Source organism: Spermophilus citellus (assembly GCF_964194105.1).
Source record: "Spermophilus citellus genome assembly, chromosome: 2".
Taxonomy (NCBI): domain Eukaryota; kingdom Metazoa; phylum Chordata; class Mammalia; order Rodentia; family Sciuridae; genus Spermophilus; species Spermophilus citellus.
Window position 1 is genome coordinate 3,035,242 of NC_138183.1, and position 19,508 is coordinate 3,054,749.

The window sequence follows — 19,508 nt, forward strand, 5'->3', positions numbered from 1 at the left end:
TTGAGATGAAGTGTGAGCTCATTTATTTGTTGGTTTTTTCTTTTTTTGAGGAATGACCACCAGGCGATGAATTTTCCTCTTAAAACTGCTTTCATTGTGTCCCATAGATTCCGATATGTTGTGTCTGTATTTTCATTTATCTCTAAGAATTTTTTGATTTCCTCCTTTATGTCTTCTGTAACCCATTGATCATTCAGTAACATATTGTTCATTTTCCATGTGATGTAGGATTTTTCCTTCCTTCTTTTATCATTGATTTCCAGTTTCATTCCATTATGATCAGATAAAATGCATGGTATTATCTCCACCCCTTTATATTTACTGAGGGTTGCCCTATGGCATAATATATGGTCTATTTTTGAGAAGGATCCATGTGCTGCTGAGAAAAAAGTATATCCATTTGATGATGGTTGATATATTTTATATATGTCAGTTAAGTCTAGGTTATTGATTGTGATATTGAGTTCTATAGTTTCTTTATTCAACTTTTGTTTGGAGGATCTGTCCAATGGTGAGAGAGGTGTGTTGAAGTCACCCATAATTATTGTGTTGTGGTCTATTTGATTCTTGAACTTGAGGAGAATTTGTTTTATGAATGTCGCAGCACCATTATTTGGTGCATAAATATTGATAATTGTTATGTCTTGTTGGTGAATGGTTCCTTTTAACAGTATATAATGACCTTCTTTATCCCTTTTGATTAACTTAGTCTTGAAGTCGATTTTATTCGATATGAAGATGGCCACCCCTGCTTGCTTACGAGGACCGTGTGCGTGGTATATTTTTTCCCATCCTTTCACCTTCAGCCTGTGTATGTCTTTTCCAATCAGATGTGTCTCCTGGAGGCAGCATATTGTTGGATTTGTTTTTTTAATCCATGATACCAGCCTATGTCGCTTTATTGGAGAGTTTAAGCCATTAACATTCAGAGTTACTATTGATATATGGTTTGTACTTCCATCCATGTTTGATTATTTATCCTTTTTTTAAAAATTTTAGTTTGTTTCTCCATGATTGTCTTTCCCCTCGCCCTCTGTCTTTACTGAGGCACTTCCCACTGATGGTTTTGGTTATTGTTTTTCATTTCTTCCTCGTGTAGTGTTTTGCTCAAAATGCTTTGCAATGCTGGTTTTCTGGCTGCAAATTATTTTAACTTTTGTTTATCATGAAAGATTTTTATTTCGTTGTCATACCTGAAGCTTAATTTTGCTGGATACAGAATTCTTGGTTGGCATCCATTGTCTTTCAGTGTTTGAAATACATTGTTCCATGACCTTCTTGCTTTCAGTGTCTGTGATGAAAAATCCGTTGTTAACCTTATTGGTTTACCCCTGAATGTAATCTGTCTCCTTTCTCTTGTAGCTTTTAATATTTTCTCTTTGTTCTGTATATTGGATATCTTCATAACAATGTGTCTTGGCGTTGGTCTACTGTGATTTTGTGTGCTCGGTGTCCTGTATGCATCTTCAATTTGTATATCTGTTTCCTTTTTTATTTCTGGAAAGTTTTCTGTAATTATTTCATTCAGCAGGTTACTCATTCCCTTGGTTTGAATCTCTGTACCTTCTTCTATCCCGATGACTTGTAAGTTTGGTTTTTTTATGTTATCCCATAACTCTTGGATGTTTTTCTCGTGATTTTTTACCAGCCTTTCTGAGTTGGCTAGACTCTTTTCAAGATGATATATTTTGTCTTCATTATCTGACGTTCTGGCTTCTACTTGCTCCACTCTGTTAGTGATACTCTCAATTGAGTTTTTAATTTGGTTTATCGTTTCCTTCATTTCTAGAATTATTGTTTGATTATTTTTTATAATCTCTATCTCCTGATAAAGATGCTTAACTTCTTCTTTTATCTGTTTATGTAATTCATTCTCAATGTGTTCTTTTGCTGCTTGAATTTGCTGTCTTGTATCCTCTTTAAGGTTCCATTCCATCCGTCTGAGGTGTTCCTTGAGTTCTTTATATGACCATTTTTCTGATGACTCTAGGTCCTCCTGAATATTTAGGCTGTCCTGCATTGTTTGTACTCCTTTTCTTCCTTGCTTCTTGAAGCTGCTCATGTTGCTTCTTGTTCTGTTTGACTGTTGAGTTACTGTTTACTCCTATAAATTTATTTGATGCTTGGGAGGAAAGGTATTAGAAGGGAAGGGAAGAAGTCACTGTAGCCGCAGGTTTCAATGAAGTTATCTCCTCCGCCTCTTCTTATGAATATTTAGATCATTGATCTTTTTTAATATAAGCATGTAATGCCAAGATTTTTTCTCTATTGTTTTAGCTATATCACACAAAATCAATATATTGTGTTTTAATTTTCATTCAAAATATTTTGCATTAACCTTGGTCTTAGCCCTTCCCCTGTGCTGTGTGGCCCTGGGTGAATGGGATGAGCAGGGATTACAGGGGCTGAGGGTGAAGAGGGAAAGCCACCTGGGGCTCCAGGGTTCTGTGTCCAATATCTGGATATCCAATATTCCACCCTGCCCCAGGCCAACCCCAAGAAGCAGTCAGAGGAGAGGTGAGCCAGACTCCAGGAGGCCACCCGAATGCTCCTTTTTGGCTCAGCCATCCTCAGCTCAGTCTGCCTGGTATGGCACCAGGCCACAGATTCCTGAAGCCTGGGCACCTCTCGGACACCAAGGGTCACTCAACTTGTGGTCCCAGAGGGGAGGTAGCACTTCCCAGCCCACAATATTCCCTTCATAGCAGGGAGTACTGTGATTCCTATCCAAGGTCACCCAGCCAGGAGGGTCCAGTGTCAGCAGAGCTGCAGGGCAGGGGTCTTCCCTTTTGACCCACAAAGATAGCCCCAGAGCTCAGGGCTCACTTGTTGCTGAGCGGAATGAAGCCCAGGGTCAGGGCTGAGCTGTCTGGCTCTGGGGAGAACTCAGAATTACCTGCTGCTGATTCTCCAGCAAGTTCCTTCCAGTCTAGAACCTGGCCAAGGGGCAAGGATGCTTTTGAGGAGAAATACAAGTCCTGCTCCCACAGTCCACAGTGGCCTGGCCCTGTCCCCTGGGGTTAAGAGGTATCAGGTTCCCAGGGCTGGCTTCCACGCCATGTTTCCCAGACCCCTCCTGCGTCTCCTGATGCAAGAAAAGAGGCAGGGGGAGTGGGCCGGCTCCTGGGGGTCTGCCTGGGAAGCACAGCTCCCTGGCAGGCATCCTGCTCAGCCCCAGCCCCTAACCCTGCTGGGCCAACGCTGCCCGCCCCATGGGCCCGTGACTGCAGGTCCTCACCCCAGGGCCCTGGCTGGGGGAAGGGGCTAGCAGGGCCCGGGTCCTGCGCCCCACCCCAGACACTCCCTCCTGGCCTCAAGGTGCACCCTGTGGGCCACACATGCTGACTCCAAGGTGCAGACGTGGTGGCCGTGACAGCGCCATCCTATACCACAGCAGCCACACTCAGCTTAAGTGCCTGCCGCCTGCTGCACACCACCCTCCCCGGGGCTGACCCACTCCCTTGATGCCACCTAAAACCCACAGTCAGCGTGGCCCTCGTCCATCCTCAGGGCTCCTCGGGGAGACCTTCCCCCAGGGTTCCGGAACTGCTCTCCAGCCAGGGCTCCTTGGTGCTCATCAGAGACACAACAGCCATGGTTCTGGGCTCTCTCCACTGAGGACTCTGGACACAATTAACCTGGGACTACTATGGAACGCAGGGACCACACTGAGCCCTCCAGGCAGGAGTGGTGGGCACACTGTCCCTTTTTAGCCCACCCTCTCTTCAGTGGGGGAGGATGGAGACGCAGGAAGGACCAGCAGGAGGAGAAAGAGCCTGGGGGGAGGGGTGTCTAGGGGAGGGGGAGAGAGGGCGGGGTGTCTGAGGGCAGGGAAGAGGGGACAGGGGTGTCTGGGGGCAGGAGAGAGGAGCAGGGTGTCTAGGGGAGGGGGAGGGGGAAGGGTGTCTAGGGGAGGGGGAGGGGGAAAGGGGTGTCTGAGGGCAGGGAAGAGGCAGCGGGGTGCCTGGGGGCAGGAGAGAGGGGCAGGGTGTCAGGGGAGGGGGAAGGGGAAGGGTGTCTAGGGGAGGGAGAGAGGGGGAAGGGGTGTCTGAGGGCAGGGAAGAGGGGGCAGGGGTGTCTGGGGGCAGGAGAGAGGGGCAGGGTGTCTAGGGGAGGGGGAGGGGGAAAGGGGTGTCTGGGGGAGGGAGAGAGGGGGAAGGGGTGTCTGAGGGCAGGGAAGAGGGGGCAGGGGTGTCTGGGGGCAGGAGAGAGGGGCAGGGTGTCTAGGGGAGGGGGAGGGGGAAAGGGGTGTCTGGGGGAGGGAGAGAGGGGGAAGGGGTGTCTGAGGGCAGGGAAGAGGGGGCAGGGGTGTCTGGGGGCAGGAGAGAGGGGCAGGGTGTCTAGGGGAGGGGGAGGGGGAAAGGGGTGTCTGGGGGAGGGAGAGAGGGGGAAGGGGTGTCTGAGGGCAGGGAAGAGGGGGCAGGGGTGTCTGGGGGCAGGAGAGAGGGGCAGGGTGTCTAGGGGAGGGGGAGGGGGAAAGGGGTGTCTGGGGGAGGGAGAGAGGGGGAAGGGGTGTCTGAGGGCAGGGAAGAGGCAGCGGGGTGCCTGGGGGCAGGAGAGAGGGGCAGGGTGTCAGGGCAGGGAAGAGGGGGCAGGGGTGTCTGGGGGCAGGAGAGAGGGGCAGGGTGTCTAGGGGAGGGGGAGGGGGAAGGGTGTCTAGGGGAGGGGGAGGGGGGAAGGAATGTCTGAGGGCAGGGAAGAGGGGGCAGGGGTGTCTGGGGGCAGGAGAGAGGGGCAGGGTGTCAGGGGAGGGGGAAGGGGAAGGGTGTCTAGGGGAGGGGGAGGGGGGCAGGGGTGTCAGGGCAGGGAAGAGGGGGCAGGGGTGTCTGGGGGCAGGAGAGAGGGGCAGGGTGTCTAGGGGAGGGGGAAGGGGAAGGGTGTCTAGGGGAGGGGGAGGGGGAAGGGGTGTCTGAGGGCAGGGAAGAGGGGGCAGGGGTGTCTGGGGGCAGGAGAGAGGGGCAGGGTGTCAGGGCAGGGAAGAGGGGGCAGGGGTGTCTGGGGGCAGGAGAGCAGGACAGGGTGTCTAGGGGAGGGGGAAGGGGAAGGGTGTCTAGGGGAGGGGGAGGGGGGAAGGGGTGTCTGAGGGCAGGGAAGAGGGGGCATGGGGTGTCCGGGGGCAGGGTGTCTTGGGAAGGGGGAGATGGCCAGGGGTGTCTAGGGACAGGGGAGAGGGGCAGGGGCTCTAGGGTAGGGGGAGAGGGGGCAGGGTGTCCAGGGGAGGGGGAGGGGCCGGGGACACCACATGCGTTCCCACCTTCGCCCCTACAGCAGTCCCTTTGCCTCTGCATCCCCCAACCCACCCACCTCCCACCTCCCAGCCACCTGGGTCCAGGCCATGTCACCCTCTGTTCTCCTGCACACCTGCTGCCCCACCCCAGGCCACTCGCCTGCCCCCAAGGTCTCTCCCAGTCTGGCCAGGCCTCCCCACCTGCCCAGAACCCTCTGGTGCCCGCCCCTTTCGTGCACCTGTGAGTCTCTGGGGCAGCTCCTCCCCAGGTGCCTCCTCCTCTGGAAGCCCTCCTAGATGCCAGGTGGGCTGGGGAGCACCCGTGCCCTGCAGCCCCTCCCTCTGTACTGTCACTGCACGCTGTCTGTCTGTCTGCCAGGGAGCACCTGTCCCTGATGTAGGTCAGGGTGGCTCAGAGCCAGTGCTCAGGACATAGTGGCAAGGTGCAGGCAAGGTGCTGGGATGTTGAGAGCCTCCTCCGAGTCGGAATGGCCCCTGGCATTTTGCCAGAAGTAATGGTTGAGAGGCGAGCCATTAAGATGATGATAATTAAGTTAAGCTGTGTATAACTGCTGTGACTGGATGATGCTGGATTGAAACAGGCTGTGTATTCAATTGTATATAGACCCCTGCTGCCCACCTTGGGCGCCACTACTTTGGAGTTCTCGTGGGGATTCCTGGGGAGTTCGAGTTGGTTGGGGAAGTTCCAGTGGAGGGAGTTCCGGTTGGTGTGTGGTGTTCCTGAAAGGGCCGAGTGGGTGGCATTCCGGGGAGTTCGGAAATAAAGTTTGTTCCTGCCTGAGTGACTCGTGATTTGTGCCCAGCCAGACTGAGGCAATTGGTGGCCCGAATGGGGAACGAACTCGCGACTTTGGCGTTATCAGGCACTCTCCAGAGGGCCCTGGCTCTGGGAGGGCAGGCCCCACCTCCAGAAGCAAGGCAGGACCCTAGACAGAAAGCTCTGGACACCACCTGGGCACCCACAGACCTGGACACAGTGTGTCCTCAGTGAGCACTTCCCCAAGGTAAGAGCCACATCCTGGGGGGACTGAAGGGCACACGCTGGCCTTAGGAAGGGTGCTCTGGGCTTTAGTCCCCTGCTCTGGGCTTTGGCCCCTGGCCTCTTGGCCAGGCACTTGGGCCCTGCATCAGTCACGGAGACTCCAGTCTGAGCTGCCTCCCTGGGGTCTGCTCAGAGGAGGGGTCGCTTGTGATCTCTGCCCAACTGAGGGGAGGGAGCAGGAAGAGCCTCCTGAGCCTGAGGCCAGGTCCAGGCCACCCCTCCACTGCTGCAGGACCGCAGCTCCCACCCTCTGCTGCCACCCCCACCCCCTCCCACCCCTCCCAGAGGGCCAGAGAAAATACCCAGTTAGCACATCCCTGCGGCCATCCTGCTGCCAGGCACACAGCTCCACCCTCTGGTTCTCCACACGCTGAGGTCTCCACCCTGTCCCTCCATCTGTCTGTCTCCCACCCTCCCTCTCCCCAGCAGCCTCTAATAGAACCAGCCTGAGGGGGAGTGGTGGCCCTGCACGCGCCACAAATCTCCTGTATTATCCCCTCTCCTTTATTTACACCGGGCGCACAGTAGCAATTCAATCTGAAAAAGGGCCATGTTTTCAGAGGCGTGCGGCCCGAGAAATTGATGTTTGTGTTAATCAATCTCGTAGGAGCCTGCGGGCTCAGAAAGGTGCCACACGAGAGATTTCTTCTACTGATTGATTGGATTCCGAGCAGGGAGGGGTGAGGAGAAAATCAAACACTCTGCATGCCTGAAACCCTGGCGATGGGCAGGGGTCCCCGGTGGCCCTCCCAGCTGAGGCGCATTTGGGGGTCCTGTGCCCCAGGGCCCCCATCACCCTCTCCTCCTCCCACAGGGAGCCAGGCTGGGGGCCGGGACTCCCATGCCAGCCGTGGGGCTTGGGGGTCACCCTGTCTGGAAGGTCTGGGGACACTCCAATCTTGCCCCACCGCCTTCTGCTGCCCACCTGGGAGGCCCAACCCTCCAGAGGCTCTGGGGCCCTACCCTGAGGACCTGTGTGGCCCAGGGCCTGCACGGGGAGACAGGGCTCTGGGCAGAGCTCCACCAGAGTATCTGGGCTCCACCTGCAACAGCCTGTCTGCCGGCCTGGCAGGTGGAAATGAGGTTGGCACACAGGTACAGAGTCGGCGTGTCACCCCCGTAGCCGGCAGCACACCAGGAGGGCTCATTGCTGCCACAAGCCAGGCCCAGCCTCTGCTGGCCTCCTGGCCAGGCCCCGGGAGAGCCAGAGGTGGCAGGGACCTGTGTATTCACAGGGGCTCACAGGGGACCCAGGGGCTGGCACTGCCTCAGGGGCAGGGTTGGGCAGACAGTACTCCTCAGACACATTTCGCAGGAGAACACCGAGTCCATCCCCAGCGGGAGGATGCACGGGAACCTGAGCCAGGGCCTCAGGCCCACCGTCCTCTGCAGTCCAAGGACCCGGTGCCAGATGAGTGTGTCACCCAGACAGGAGGACTGAGCCCAGGTGTCCCTGGGGAATCAGCCCAGCCACTGCCTGGATGGAAGCAGTCCCGACACCAGGGAGGAGATTGTGCCCAGACCCCTGGGGCCGCTCGAGCTCCCTTCCTTCACGGGCAGCCCCTGTGCCGCTTCCAGGAAGGCGGGCCATCAGCAGCTCCCACACAGACGCACCCCTTCCATCCATCCAGGCATCCTGGTTGCGCTCCTGCTGTGTGCAAGTGGCTGAATCCTCCATACCTGGCACAGGGCTTGCAGTGTGACCCGTCCCTGGTGTCATTCTGCCCCAGAGGCAGCGCCGACAGGTGGGGCTGACCACACCTCAACAGTGAGGGGCTGCCGGCAGGAGGGGAGCCCCCATGGCTGCTGGCCCCTGTTCCAAGAGGCCTGGTCGGCAGCAGAGCTGTGGTCTGGGGCAGAAGGTGCCAGGATAGGAGCAGGAAAAGGGACTCCCCCCGCTGGCCTCCCGCTCACTCGGCTGGGCCTCAGCTCTCCACCTGTAAAACAGGTCGGAAGAGTGCATCATTGTGGCTGCCACCCAGGGCACCTGGGGTGTGGCCTTCCCAGGGCAACCTGGCCTCCACCCACTCTGCTGTTATGCACTGTGAATGGCCCAGGGAACCTTGTCCCCTGAGGGACCCGGTGGCCTCAGGCAAGTGATCTTGGGGTGGCCCACAGCTGTCGTCCCAGCTACTGGGAGGCTGGGGCAAGAGGATCGCCACAGCTGGACCCCAGCCCAGGCAGCGCAGCAAGATGCATCTCCGCAAAACAAGACAGGTGCTGGCTGCCCCGGCTCCTGCACCCCGGAGGGCAGCACCCAGCAAGGCGGCAGGCAGCAGGGCAGAGCCTGCAGTGTTCTAGGAAGGTCAGACTCCACCCTCCTCCCGCACCCACCCGTCCTGTCCCTCAGCCAAGCCCAGCCCTGGCTCTGCAGCACCCGTCCTCTCCAGAGGGTAGCTGCCACCTGCCACGACCACACACCACAAGGGCCACACCGTTCAAAGCCCCCAGCGTGCACCCCGGCCAGACATCACCGAAGGGCAACTGGGCCCCGCACCTAAAACACTGAGGGATCAGAGCAAATCCCAAAGCCGAGCCGAAGGGGAGAAGGCCGACTGGGGACACCTGCAGTGGGGAGCTGGACGCCCTCGCACTCCGTCCCCAGCAAAGCCAGGATACTCGCCAGGCCCACTCAGACCGCCCGCTGGGAAATCCCAAAGGTAAAGCGGCACAGCCCTCTCCCACCCCTGCCACAGTGGTAATGCTCGATGACAGTCCCTAAGCGGGATGAGGAGGGAGGTGTCCAGCTTCTGGGCCGCCGAGAAGGGAGCATGGCCACCCTCGCCCACAGACGGACAGCCCTGAGGACGGCCACCCCACTCCGCGCCCCTGCCGGGGAGGCCGGGTCAGTGGAGGGACATTCAGGACAGCCCATCCACGGGAGCCTTCCCACCTCTGGGGACCTTGGGGACTCTAGGTCACGTCACAGATCTCACCTTGGAAGGCACGGAACAGGCAGCGGGGAGCAGTGGGGGCGAGCCCCAGGGACAGGACCACATCCCACAGCACATTCACATGACATAGTGCCACACCTGTGCCACATACACCACGTCACCCGCCACGTCACGTGCCACACACCAAGGCCACACACACACACACACACACACACACACACGCATCCACACATGACGTCACGTGCCACATGCTTACACTGCTCCCCCCACGGGCGGCTCCAGGCTCACCCGGGGGCGCCAGGCAGCACACCGTCCTCCCATCACCCCTCGCTCTTCCTCTTCTGAGCACTGGTCTCTCTTGGACTCTTTCATGATAATAAAACTAAAAATTACTGCTTCTCCAAAACCCCACGGTGCCTGGACAAGGGCTGTAGGAAAGCTCCTGGGTCGTGTCACAAATCCCACAGATGTTCAGGACCTGCTGCCCGTCCCTAGCCTCGGTCCTCACCTGCCATCGGTGCTGATGCCCAAGGGTCACCGCCATCTTGGGGCAGAATGGAAGCCCTGGCATGGCCACTGTGGGCCAGCCCACCACCCCCTCAGCTAGGGACCATGGCTGAGGCCACCTGATGAACTACTGTCCACCACAGGGCCAGGTGCCCTCCACACCAGCTGGACAGGTCTAGGAGACACAACGTAGGCTGTGCCCAGGACCCAGAGGACACAGGCCTGAAGCGGGCACAGTGGCGAGGCTCTGGCCAGAACCCCGCCCTAGCCCCTCTGCTGTGGGGACCTGCTCCCCCTCGCCTGGGCCTCTCCAGGTGCCCACCTGCTCCAGGGCCCCTGCCTCCGGTACCCGTCAGCCCTTCTGTCCTCCCCCTCCGTCTCCTCAGCTCCCTCCCACACCCCTACTGGGACTCTGCCTGAGCCAGGCCCTGCTGAGGACCTCAGGCCCCACAATGAACAGAGGAAGTCCCCAGTGAGGGGACAGGTCACCAAGAGGTGGCTGTAAGGACAGAGACAACCAGGGGCAGGAACAGGATCTGACGGGGAGCCGGGGTGTGGAAGGAGTGGCCGGGGAGGCCCCAGCCAGCGATGAGAAGTGGGAAGTGGGCAACGGTTCCCAGCCACCGGGCCAGAAGCCATCCAGGAAGCAGCATGTGGAGCTGAGGCCCCAGGGGTGGTGGACACATCCCATGGGCTGATATGCCCCCTGGAAACCACGAGGGTGACCTTACTTGGAAAAAGTGTCCTTGCAAATGGTAGAGGACTTTGAGATGAGATCAGCCCTAAACCCAAGGACAGGTGTCCTGTGAGACAGCAGGGGAAACAGGCAGGGGCCACGGGAAGGCAGAGTGGACCACGCACACCCAGGCCAGGGAGCACAGGGGCCACAAGGGAGAGGTGGCCACCTGGAGAGGTGGGAATGACCCTCCCCTGAGCCTCAGCAGGGAGCAAACCCCTTGAGGCCTCCGGGCCTGGGAGAGAGTCAATTCCTTCTGCTTGGAAACCCGGGGGCTTCTCTGGCCCCCTGGGCGGAGCAGGGATTCAGCCTGGGAGGCAGCACCAGAGCCTGGCTGCCTGGCCGGCCCTCCTGCCTGCGCTCCAGGCTCCCCCAGGCCCCTTGTCCAGCCTAGGCCCAGCCCTGGGTCTCCCGGATGGACCGGGCCCAGCGTGGTGCCTGCAGGGAACCGTGGACGTGAGCAGGCTCCAGCTCGGCAGAGCCAGAAATAGCAGAAGTTTCCCAGGCCACAGGACAAGGCCACGGTCACTGGGTCAGGGTCAGGACACTCAGGAGACCAAGAATGGACTAGCCGCAGAAAGCACCAGGCCTCCACGGGGCCACCACCCCTGCCACCAGAGCACCTCACTGCTCACAGGAAGCCCAGCTTGGGACCAGCCCCACCCCTACTCTGGTGCCCTGCGCAGCCTCCTCCTCTGGGAACAGGCCTCAGGGGCAAGCAGGCATTTTTGCCGGCCGCCTCAAGTGGCCAGCCCCTGGCCACCATGACAGAAAGGGGACGGGAAGTGGGGCCACCTCAAGGGGCACCCCTCCACACCATGTGCAGGCAGTAATGGGCCAGGCTGCCTTGTCCCCGCCCCAGGGTGACCTGGGAGAAGCCTGCGAGCCGCGGGAACCCGCCTCACTCCCCTAGGCCTCCCGCGTACCCTCAGCCTGGGCCCAGGCCTCCGGAGCTGGCCCCGAGTCCCAACCCCGACTCCCAGCCCAGAGGCCCTACAGGGCAGGAGGCCGGCTGGACAGCAGCAGGCTGCGTGGCCGGCGACGGCGCCCTCCGCCTCCGCAGCAGCACCTGGGACAGCAAGACGGTGGCCAGAGGGGCGTCAGCCAGTGCTCTCAGCCAGCTCAGGCCAGCCCCCCTGCACTCCCAACGAGCAGGCATCCCCTGGACACAGGAGCTTCACAGCTGCCACCGGCCAAGGGCCTCCTGCCCAGGGCACTACATCCCTCAATGGCCCACAAGGTGGGCACTGCCATCCCCACTCCTCAGCAGAGAGGTCCAGGGCGGGGCTCGCGGGAGGCCCACAGAGCTCCTGCAGGGTGAAGCCAGCCTCCTGGCAGCCAGCTGGCTGGTCTCAGCCGACACCCACCCACAGAGAGTCTGCCCAGCCCTGCCCTGGGACAGACAGGCAGGCAGGCAGAGACGGGCCACCTCCGGACTCTCCACAGGCAGCTGCCACCGCACAACCTCCGGGGCCAAGTCGTAGGCACCCGACGGAAGCTGGGGAGGGCGGCCGAGCACTCCTCAGAGCCCGCTGCAGGCTGCCCCAGGACAGCAAGTGAGTTCCCAGTGCATTAGCCATGCTGGGCCGGGGCCTGGCTCCCTGCAGACCTGGTCACCAACTTGGTCCTGTCAAAATCAGGGGTGGGGCTGGCCTGGCCTTTGCTGTCACCAGAGCTGCCTTCAAATCCTTCCTCAGGACTGACTGGGGTCCTCTCTGAACTTCAGCTTTCTCCTCTGTCATGAGTAGAAGGCAGCGGCCCTCTCCCCAGGGCCAGAAATGCCAAGCGGCAGGCACCAGGAGGGGGCTTTGGTTGGCAGAGGCTGGCACCACCCTTGCTTCCCCAACCAATACTGCATGGTGGCACTTCTGAACGGATCTTTGAGGGTGGGTGCTGGTGGCCAAGGGAAGGAGCCTGGTGCTGTGTTGGCAGGCGATCCTTCCCACGGGGTGGGCCTTCTCGGGGGTGAGTGCTCATCAGGAAGCTGACAGCTCCACCTGGAAGACCCAGAGCTGCCCTGGGCTAACCTGCGCCCTGGAGCTGGGCCGGGACGCCACCAAGGGAAAGCAACCTCATGGGCACTGCGGCCTGAGACAGAAGGTGGCACAGGCACTCGGCAGACATCAAGGGCCAGAGGGCATCCCCACCGGAACCGCGGCCTTTCCCTACCCACAAGCACAGGGCCGTGTGGAGGCACGACCTGGGGTGGCACCGAGTGGCACCCCGGCTGGCCAAGACCTCAGCTCGGTGTCAGGTCTCAGGGCCACTCCCAAGAAGGCTCCACTGACCTCTCCGGCCTCGAGGAACGACCCCCTCGGCCAGCAGGCAGCCAGGCATCGCCCTTGCTCGGGCTGTGACCCCTGCTGGGGGTCCAGGCAGCTTCCACAGGGGAGGACTAGCCTCCATCTGCCAGGAGGCCAGCCTCCCCAAGTCCCCACCTGACAGGCCTCTGGGCCCAGTGCTCCTTCCAAAGCTGCACCTGCTGCCAAGGGGCCGGCACAGGCTGGCCAGGCTCTCAGGCAGGGCTCCCGGCCCCCCGCTCATCACCTGCCTCCTCACTCCCTGAGGCCCAGGCCAGGAGTTGGCCTGTCCACGCTCTGGGCTTCTCGCACCCTTGTGGTGTCATGGCCCATTGTCCCCAGATGACTGCCCCCTGGAACCCTGAGGGCCTTGGCGGAAGCAACCCTGAGGGTCCACAGGAACTAGACACTCAGTCCCACCCCCATCTGGCCTTCCCACCCCCCAGCCCATCTGGGCCTCTGGAAGGGGGTAGAAGTCATCCCCCCCCCCCCCGTCCCCAGCCCACATCCACAAACACCTGTGGAAACAACTGAGTAAGAGAGAATTAGGCCGGGCCCGGTGGCACATACCCGTAATCCCAGCGGCTCCGGAGGCTGAGGTAGGAGAATCGCGAGTTCAAAGCCAGCCTCAGCAAAAGCAAGGCAGTAAGCAACTCAGCGAGAGCCTGTCTCTAAATAAAATACAAAAAAGGGCTGGGGATGGCCTCTTCCACAAATGGTGCTGGGAAAGCTGGAAATCCACATGTAACAAAATGAAATCAAACCCCTGTCTCTCACCATGCACAAAACTCAACTCAAGGACCTGGGAATTAAACCAGAGACCCTGTGCCTAATGGAAGAAAAAGTAGGCTCCAATCTCCATCATATCAGATTAGGCCCCTACTTCCTTAATACGACTCCTATAGCACAAGAATTAAAACCAAGAATCAATAAATGGGATGGATTCAAACTAAAAAGCTTCTTCTCAGCAAAAGAAAGTGAGGTGAAGAGGAAGCTTACAGATGGGAGCAAATCTTAACCACACGCACATCAGATACAGCACTAATCTCTAGGATACATAAAGCACTCAAAAACCTGAACACCAAAAAACCTACTAGCCCAATCAATAAATGGGCCAAGGACCTGAACAGACACTTCTCAGAAGATGTTGTACAATCAATCAACAAACATATGAAAAAATGTTCATCATCTCTAGCAATTAGAGAAATGCAAATTAAAACTACTCTAAGACCCTCCGACTCCAGTCAGAATGGCAGCTATTAAGAACACAAACAACAGGGCTGGGGTTGTGGCTCAGGGGTAGAGTGCTCGCCTTGCATGTGCAAGGCCCTGGATTCGACCCTCAGAACCACATAAAAATAAATAAAGTTATATAAAAAAGAAGACAAACAACAATAAGTGTGGGCGAGGATGTGGGAGAAAGGCACACTCACACACTGCTGGTGGGACTGCAAATTGGGAAGGCAGTATGGAGAGTCCTTGGAAATCTGGGAATGGAACCACCATCTGACCTAGCTGTCCCTCTCCTTGGACTAGTCCCAAAGGACTTAAAGACAGCACACTACAGGGACACAGCCACATCAATGTTACAGCAGCACAGTTCACAACAGCTAAACTGTGGAGTCAACCTAGAAGCCCTTCAGTAGATGAAAGGATTAAAAAATGTGGCAAATATACACAATGGAATATTACTCAGCAATAAAAGAGAATAAGATCATGGCATCTGCAGGTAAATGGATGGTGTTGGAGAAGATAATGCTAAGTGAAGTTAGCCAATCCCAAAAACCAAAGGCTGAATATTTTCTTTTCTTTTTTTTTTAAATGAGAGAGAATTTTTTAATATTTATTTCTTAGTTCTCGACGGACACAACATCTTTGTTGGTATGTGGTGCTGAGGATCGAACCCGGGCCGCACGCATGCCAGGCGAGCGTGCTACCGCTTGAGCCACATCCCCAGCCCCTGAATATTTTCTTTGATATGAGGAGGCTGACTCATAATGGCGATGGGGGGAGCATGGGAGGAAGGGAGGGACTTTAGATAGGGCAAGGGGGAGGGAGGGGAAAGGAGAGGGCTAAGGGGTAGGAATGACGGTGGGATGAGTTAGACATCATTCCCCAAGTACGTGTGTGAAGACCCGAGTGGTGTGAAAATACTTGTGTACAATCCCTGACTTGAAACACTGTGCTTGGTATGTATAATATGAAAGGGATTGCATTCTGCCATCATGTATAACAAATCAGATTAAATAAAATTTAATTTTAAAAAAAGAAATATTTAAAAAAAGGGGGGCTGGGGATGTGGCTCAGTAGTTGAGTGCTCCTGAGTTCAATCCCCAATATGTCCCCACAAAAAAAGAAAGAAACTTCCTTGACTTAATTAGGGGCCTTATAAGGGGCCTGTAGCCGGGGCGGGGTGTAGCTCAGTGGCAGAGGCCCTGTCTAGCGTGGCAAGGCCCTGTGCTGGATGCCAACACTGCCAAAGAAGAGAGGGCCCGTGGCTGCTTCATAGTGCATGAAATCCAAACACTAATAAAACTGGATTATAGCTGGACACGGTAGTGCGCGCCCGTAATCCCAGAGGCACAGGTGCCTGAGACAGGAGGATCTCGAGTTCAAAGCCAGCCTCAGCAAAAGTGAGGTGCTAAGCAACTCAGTGAGACCCTGTCTCTAAATAAAATACAAAATAGTGCTGGGATGTGGCTCAGTGGCTGAGTGCCCCTGAGTTCAATCCACGGTACAAAAAAAAAGAGAGAGACAGACCAAGAATTAGAGCAGGACTCCTCCTCCAGGCCATCCCTAGGATCTATGACCAGCCAGACAGTGGGCAGCCCTGAGAAGGTTCTGGAACAGCTCTGGGCCAGCCCCTTGTAGGCAGAGAACATGTATCTGATCCAGCGTGGTCCTGCGGCCCAGGCTCTGTCCCCCCACCCCACCGCCTCACCCCCTGGCCCTCAGGATGCTCCCAGGGAGCTGGTCACAAGATGTTCACATCCCAGAGGGAGGGCAGCCCTGGTGCTGGGTCCACACAGGGTTTCCGGTCCAGCAGCAGCAGGGGCCAGCCAGGGCAGCACCGAGCACTCTAGAGGCAGCTGGGTCAGGCAAGAAGGCCTCCAGTCAAACGCTGGCCCTGGGAATGCTCCGTCCCCTCATCCCCACCGCACGTCCAGGGGTCAGCGGTCACTTTATTAATAGAGGTCCCTGAGGACGGGCCTCACCCCCTGGATGGTCGCCATCCTCTCTCCCTACAGTAGCAGAAAGGCCGCCCCTGTGCGGGCTTGGCCAGCAGCCCGGGGGCATCCCTCAGAGGGAGTGCAGCCTCAGCCACCACCCTGCCCGGGGCTGCAGACGCTGCAGGAAAGGACAGGCAGGACTCCAGGACCCAGCCAGGGGCCCTCCTCCACAGCCCTGGGGGGCAAAGCACGTGGGGAAGGACTGCAGGGACAGTGAGCAGGGCCTGGCGCCAGCATGAAGGGGGATGGCCTGTGCTGAGCCGCTGGCCCTCGATACACAGAGCAACCCGGGAAGTCACTTGCCAAAAGGCCTGTCCAGCCTCCCTGCTCTGCCCAGCTCTGCCAGGCCATGCCACGCAGAACGTGGAGAGAAAACAGTTCACTGCTGTCCTTCCCGGCTTCCTGGCCAGGGCCTCTGAGCCCCTCACTTGCCAGAAGACAGGAATAGAGAAGCCACAGTGCCAGGAACGACCCGGGTCCAGAAACACAGCCCGTGAGCCAGGGAGGAGCTGGTGCCGAGGGTCCTGCTCCTGTGGGCCCAGGTCCTCTGCTGTGAGGGGCCGATGCGTGTGTGACACAGACAAAGTGGACCTCTGACAGAGCCAGGGAGAGGAGGTGGGGGCACTGCCGGCTCTCACCACGAACCCTGCAGGGGGGCCACCTCCAGGCCACTGAGGCGCCTCCCAGCACCCCACCAGCCCAGGGTCACCTTAAGGCATCCCGTAAGCACTCCTGTCAGCACCGGTTCCTCTCTAGGAAATTGAGCCAGCCACGGCCAGGCTCTGCTGAGCCCTCCCCATGACCAAGCCGAGGTGGCCACTTGCAGCTCTGTGGTCAGACCAAGGCACAGAGTGACTAGGCCACTCACCTAAGCCCACACAGAGGCCAGACAGTCAGCCCCGCCCAGGGGGCTGAGGCCTGGAGGTGGGGAGTCACAGGCTCCTTGCCCAGGGCCTTGCTGCCTGGCTGATCCAGCACCTCAGAACTCTGAGCGGCACCACCCCGCCCCCTAGTGGTGGCTTCGAGAATCACCCAGCAGGGCACCGCAGGAGAGGAGTCCCTGTGGCCCACAGTGGATGTCCACATATTAATGCCCAGAGGCCTGACACTGAAACCCCATTTCCCTGGGCTCTTCCCAAGGAGATGACCGCAAAGGCCAGGGATAGGAACCACTACCCAGGTAGCCCACCAGTCCCCTTAGGGCCCACAGCCACCAACTCCAAAAGCTGCTGGTTCAGTGTGGTGGCCTTCACAGTGGCCTTGAAGCTGACCCTGTGGGCCCCAGCAGTCACTCCAGAAGGCTCATGATGGCCCCAGGAGGGACCCAGGTCACCAAGGCCTTCCATTTCAGAGGCAGTGGGTCCCTGTTGCGATTCCAGCGCCTGTTGTTACGCTGACTCTACTGCCCCAGGAGCTCACAAAGGCCAGCTGCGGTGGAGGTCTGTGCGCTGGAGGTGGGCAGCAGGGGCCAGGCTGCCCTACAACACCCTGGCCTTCACCCCACAGACACTGCCAGGAAGCTTGTCTCCCAGAGAAACCCCTCCACCTCAGCTCTGCAGGGCTGATCTGCAGACGCCCCCACTGTCTCTCCTCTCTGGTGCCCTCCTTCCTATGGCACCCACAGCTTCCTGCTGCAAAGGGCAGGCCCACCTGGCCATCCAGAGAGCCGGGAAAAGGAAATGGACACATCCAGGGGCCCAAACGGGCCTCAGACTTCCAAACAGCTGTCTGAGTCCTGATTCACCCCCTTCCCCAGATCCAGGGCAGAGAATTCATCCCAGGCCTGAGAAATGCAGGCTCCCCAAAACCACGGGGGCTTGGATATGAGGCTATAACCAGGCTGAAGCAGCCTTTGCTCCGAATGGTTGGATGGACCCCTGCCTGAAGCCAAGCATTTGATGCTTGTCCAAGAGCACTTCCCAGGGCCCAGGGACATTCTAAAACAGGGCTGGGTTCTGGCAGTATGCCAGATGGTGCCCTGTGACCTCTGGCCAGGATTAGGCCAAGGTAAAGCCATTAGCCTTCCTGCCTGCCTCTGGCCCCCCTCTTCCTCTCATCGCCCTCCTTCCCTGAGCCCATCGTCCTCCAGACACTGACTTCCTAGAACACAGAACTCAATCCACCAGACGAGGAACGCACTGGCCTCAATGGGACTAACCGCGCTCACCACAGGCCTGGTTTCCACCAGCCCACCACCCTTCCTTACAGAGAAAGGGATACTGCAATTTTATCTAACAAAGAATTCATCAGTTTTCCTCCCTTTTCCCATGGGCATCTCAAGGGACAAGTGGCCACTAGTTGTTGGGGAAAGCTGCTTTGTGGGCAAATGACAAAGGTGCCCCTCCTATTATGAAGCAGCAGAGTTTAGAGAATAAATGCACAGGACCTGACACCACATGTGGCCTCGGGTGAAATAATGTTTTAGTGAAGCCCGTTCTCTGAAACCCTTGGGACATGCACTAAAAAAGTCATCACTGATAGTTCACCCAAGATTCCAGTTACACTGGGCACCTTGGGTTCTACCTAGTGACCCTGCCAGTGACAGCTGAAAGGAAAGGTGAGCACAGGCTGGGCTCCTCCAGGTCTGTATGCTAACCCTTGCCAACCCCTCTCCATTCCCAGCTCCTAGGAGCAGGCTAGCTGGGTCCCCATCCCGACCTCCCCAGTGACAACTTGGTGCCCCTAGGCAGGTTCCTCTCCTCTGTGTGCCTGCGTGTATGGAAAGTGCAAGTCAGCAAGGTGACCTCACCTTTTCTTACTTCTAGAATTTTCTCTGTAGCTCCTGATTTAACATAGAAGCCTTTGAGGATGCCCTTGGGAGGAGACTCAGCCAGGAACCTTCTTGATAACTCAGGAAATGCAGAGCAAATCCCATAGCGAACACTTGGATGGTACCATCTGTGCTTCCACCCCAGGCTACATGGACACCGGTGCAAAGGCCTTCCTAGTGTGCCTCCTCCTTCCTGGGGTGGAGGTGCGGAGGCCAGCATGCAGGCTGAGGTGGTGATCCCCATCCCGATGGGGCATGTGTTCAACAAGACACTGGGCTCAGTGTGATGGTCAACAGGCAAAGCACGAGGCCTAGCAGCACCAGGGACACCGGAAATGCTGCCTCAGTGAATGCAGCCAACAGCTCACCAGTCTGCAGGGATCTCAGGAAAGGGCAGTGGCCTGCCAGGGACTTCCAGCCTAGTCCTGACTCTGCAAAGACCCTCGGCTGTCTTTCCTTAGTCACTCTTGCTAAGTCCACAGATGACAACTCCCCACCTGCACCCAAACACAGGCCGCCATGAAGCAGGACCCCAGGCTTCATGCCCACAGATCCCTGGGCCTGGGACCTGAATTCAACTGGGGGCAAGAGCGTCTATTTTAACAGTGTTGGGAGGGGTCTGGTCTGGCCTTCAGTAGGACCCAGCTGCCCCCTCACACTCTAAACAATCAGAGACCATGAACTTGCAGACTGAGGAAAGAGCAAGCCCTGCGCCTAACACAGCCTCCCATGTGCAGGGCTACAGCCAAAGCCACCAGCTGTGAGCCATGACACAGGGAAG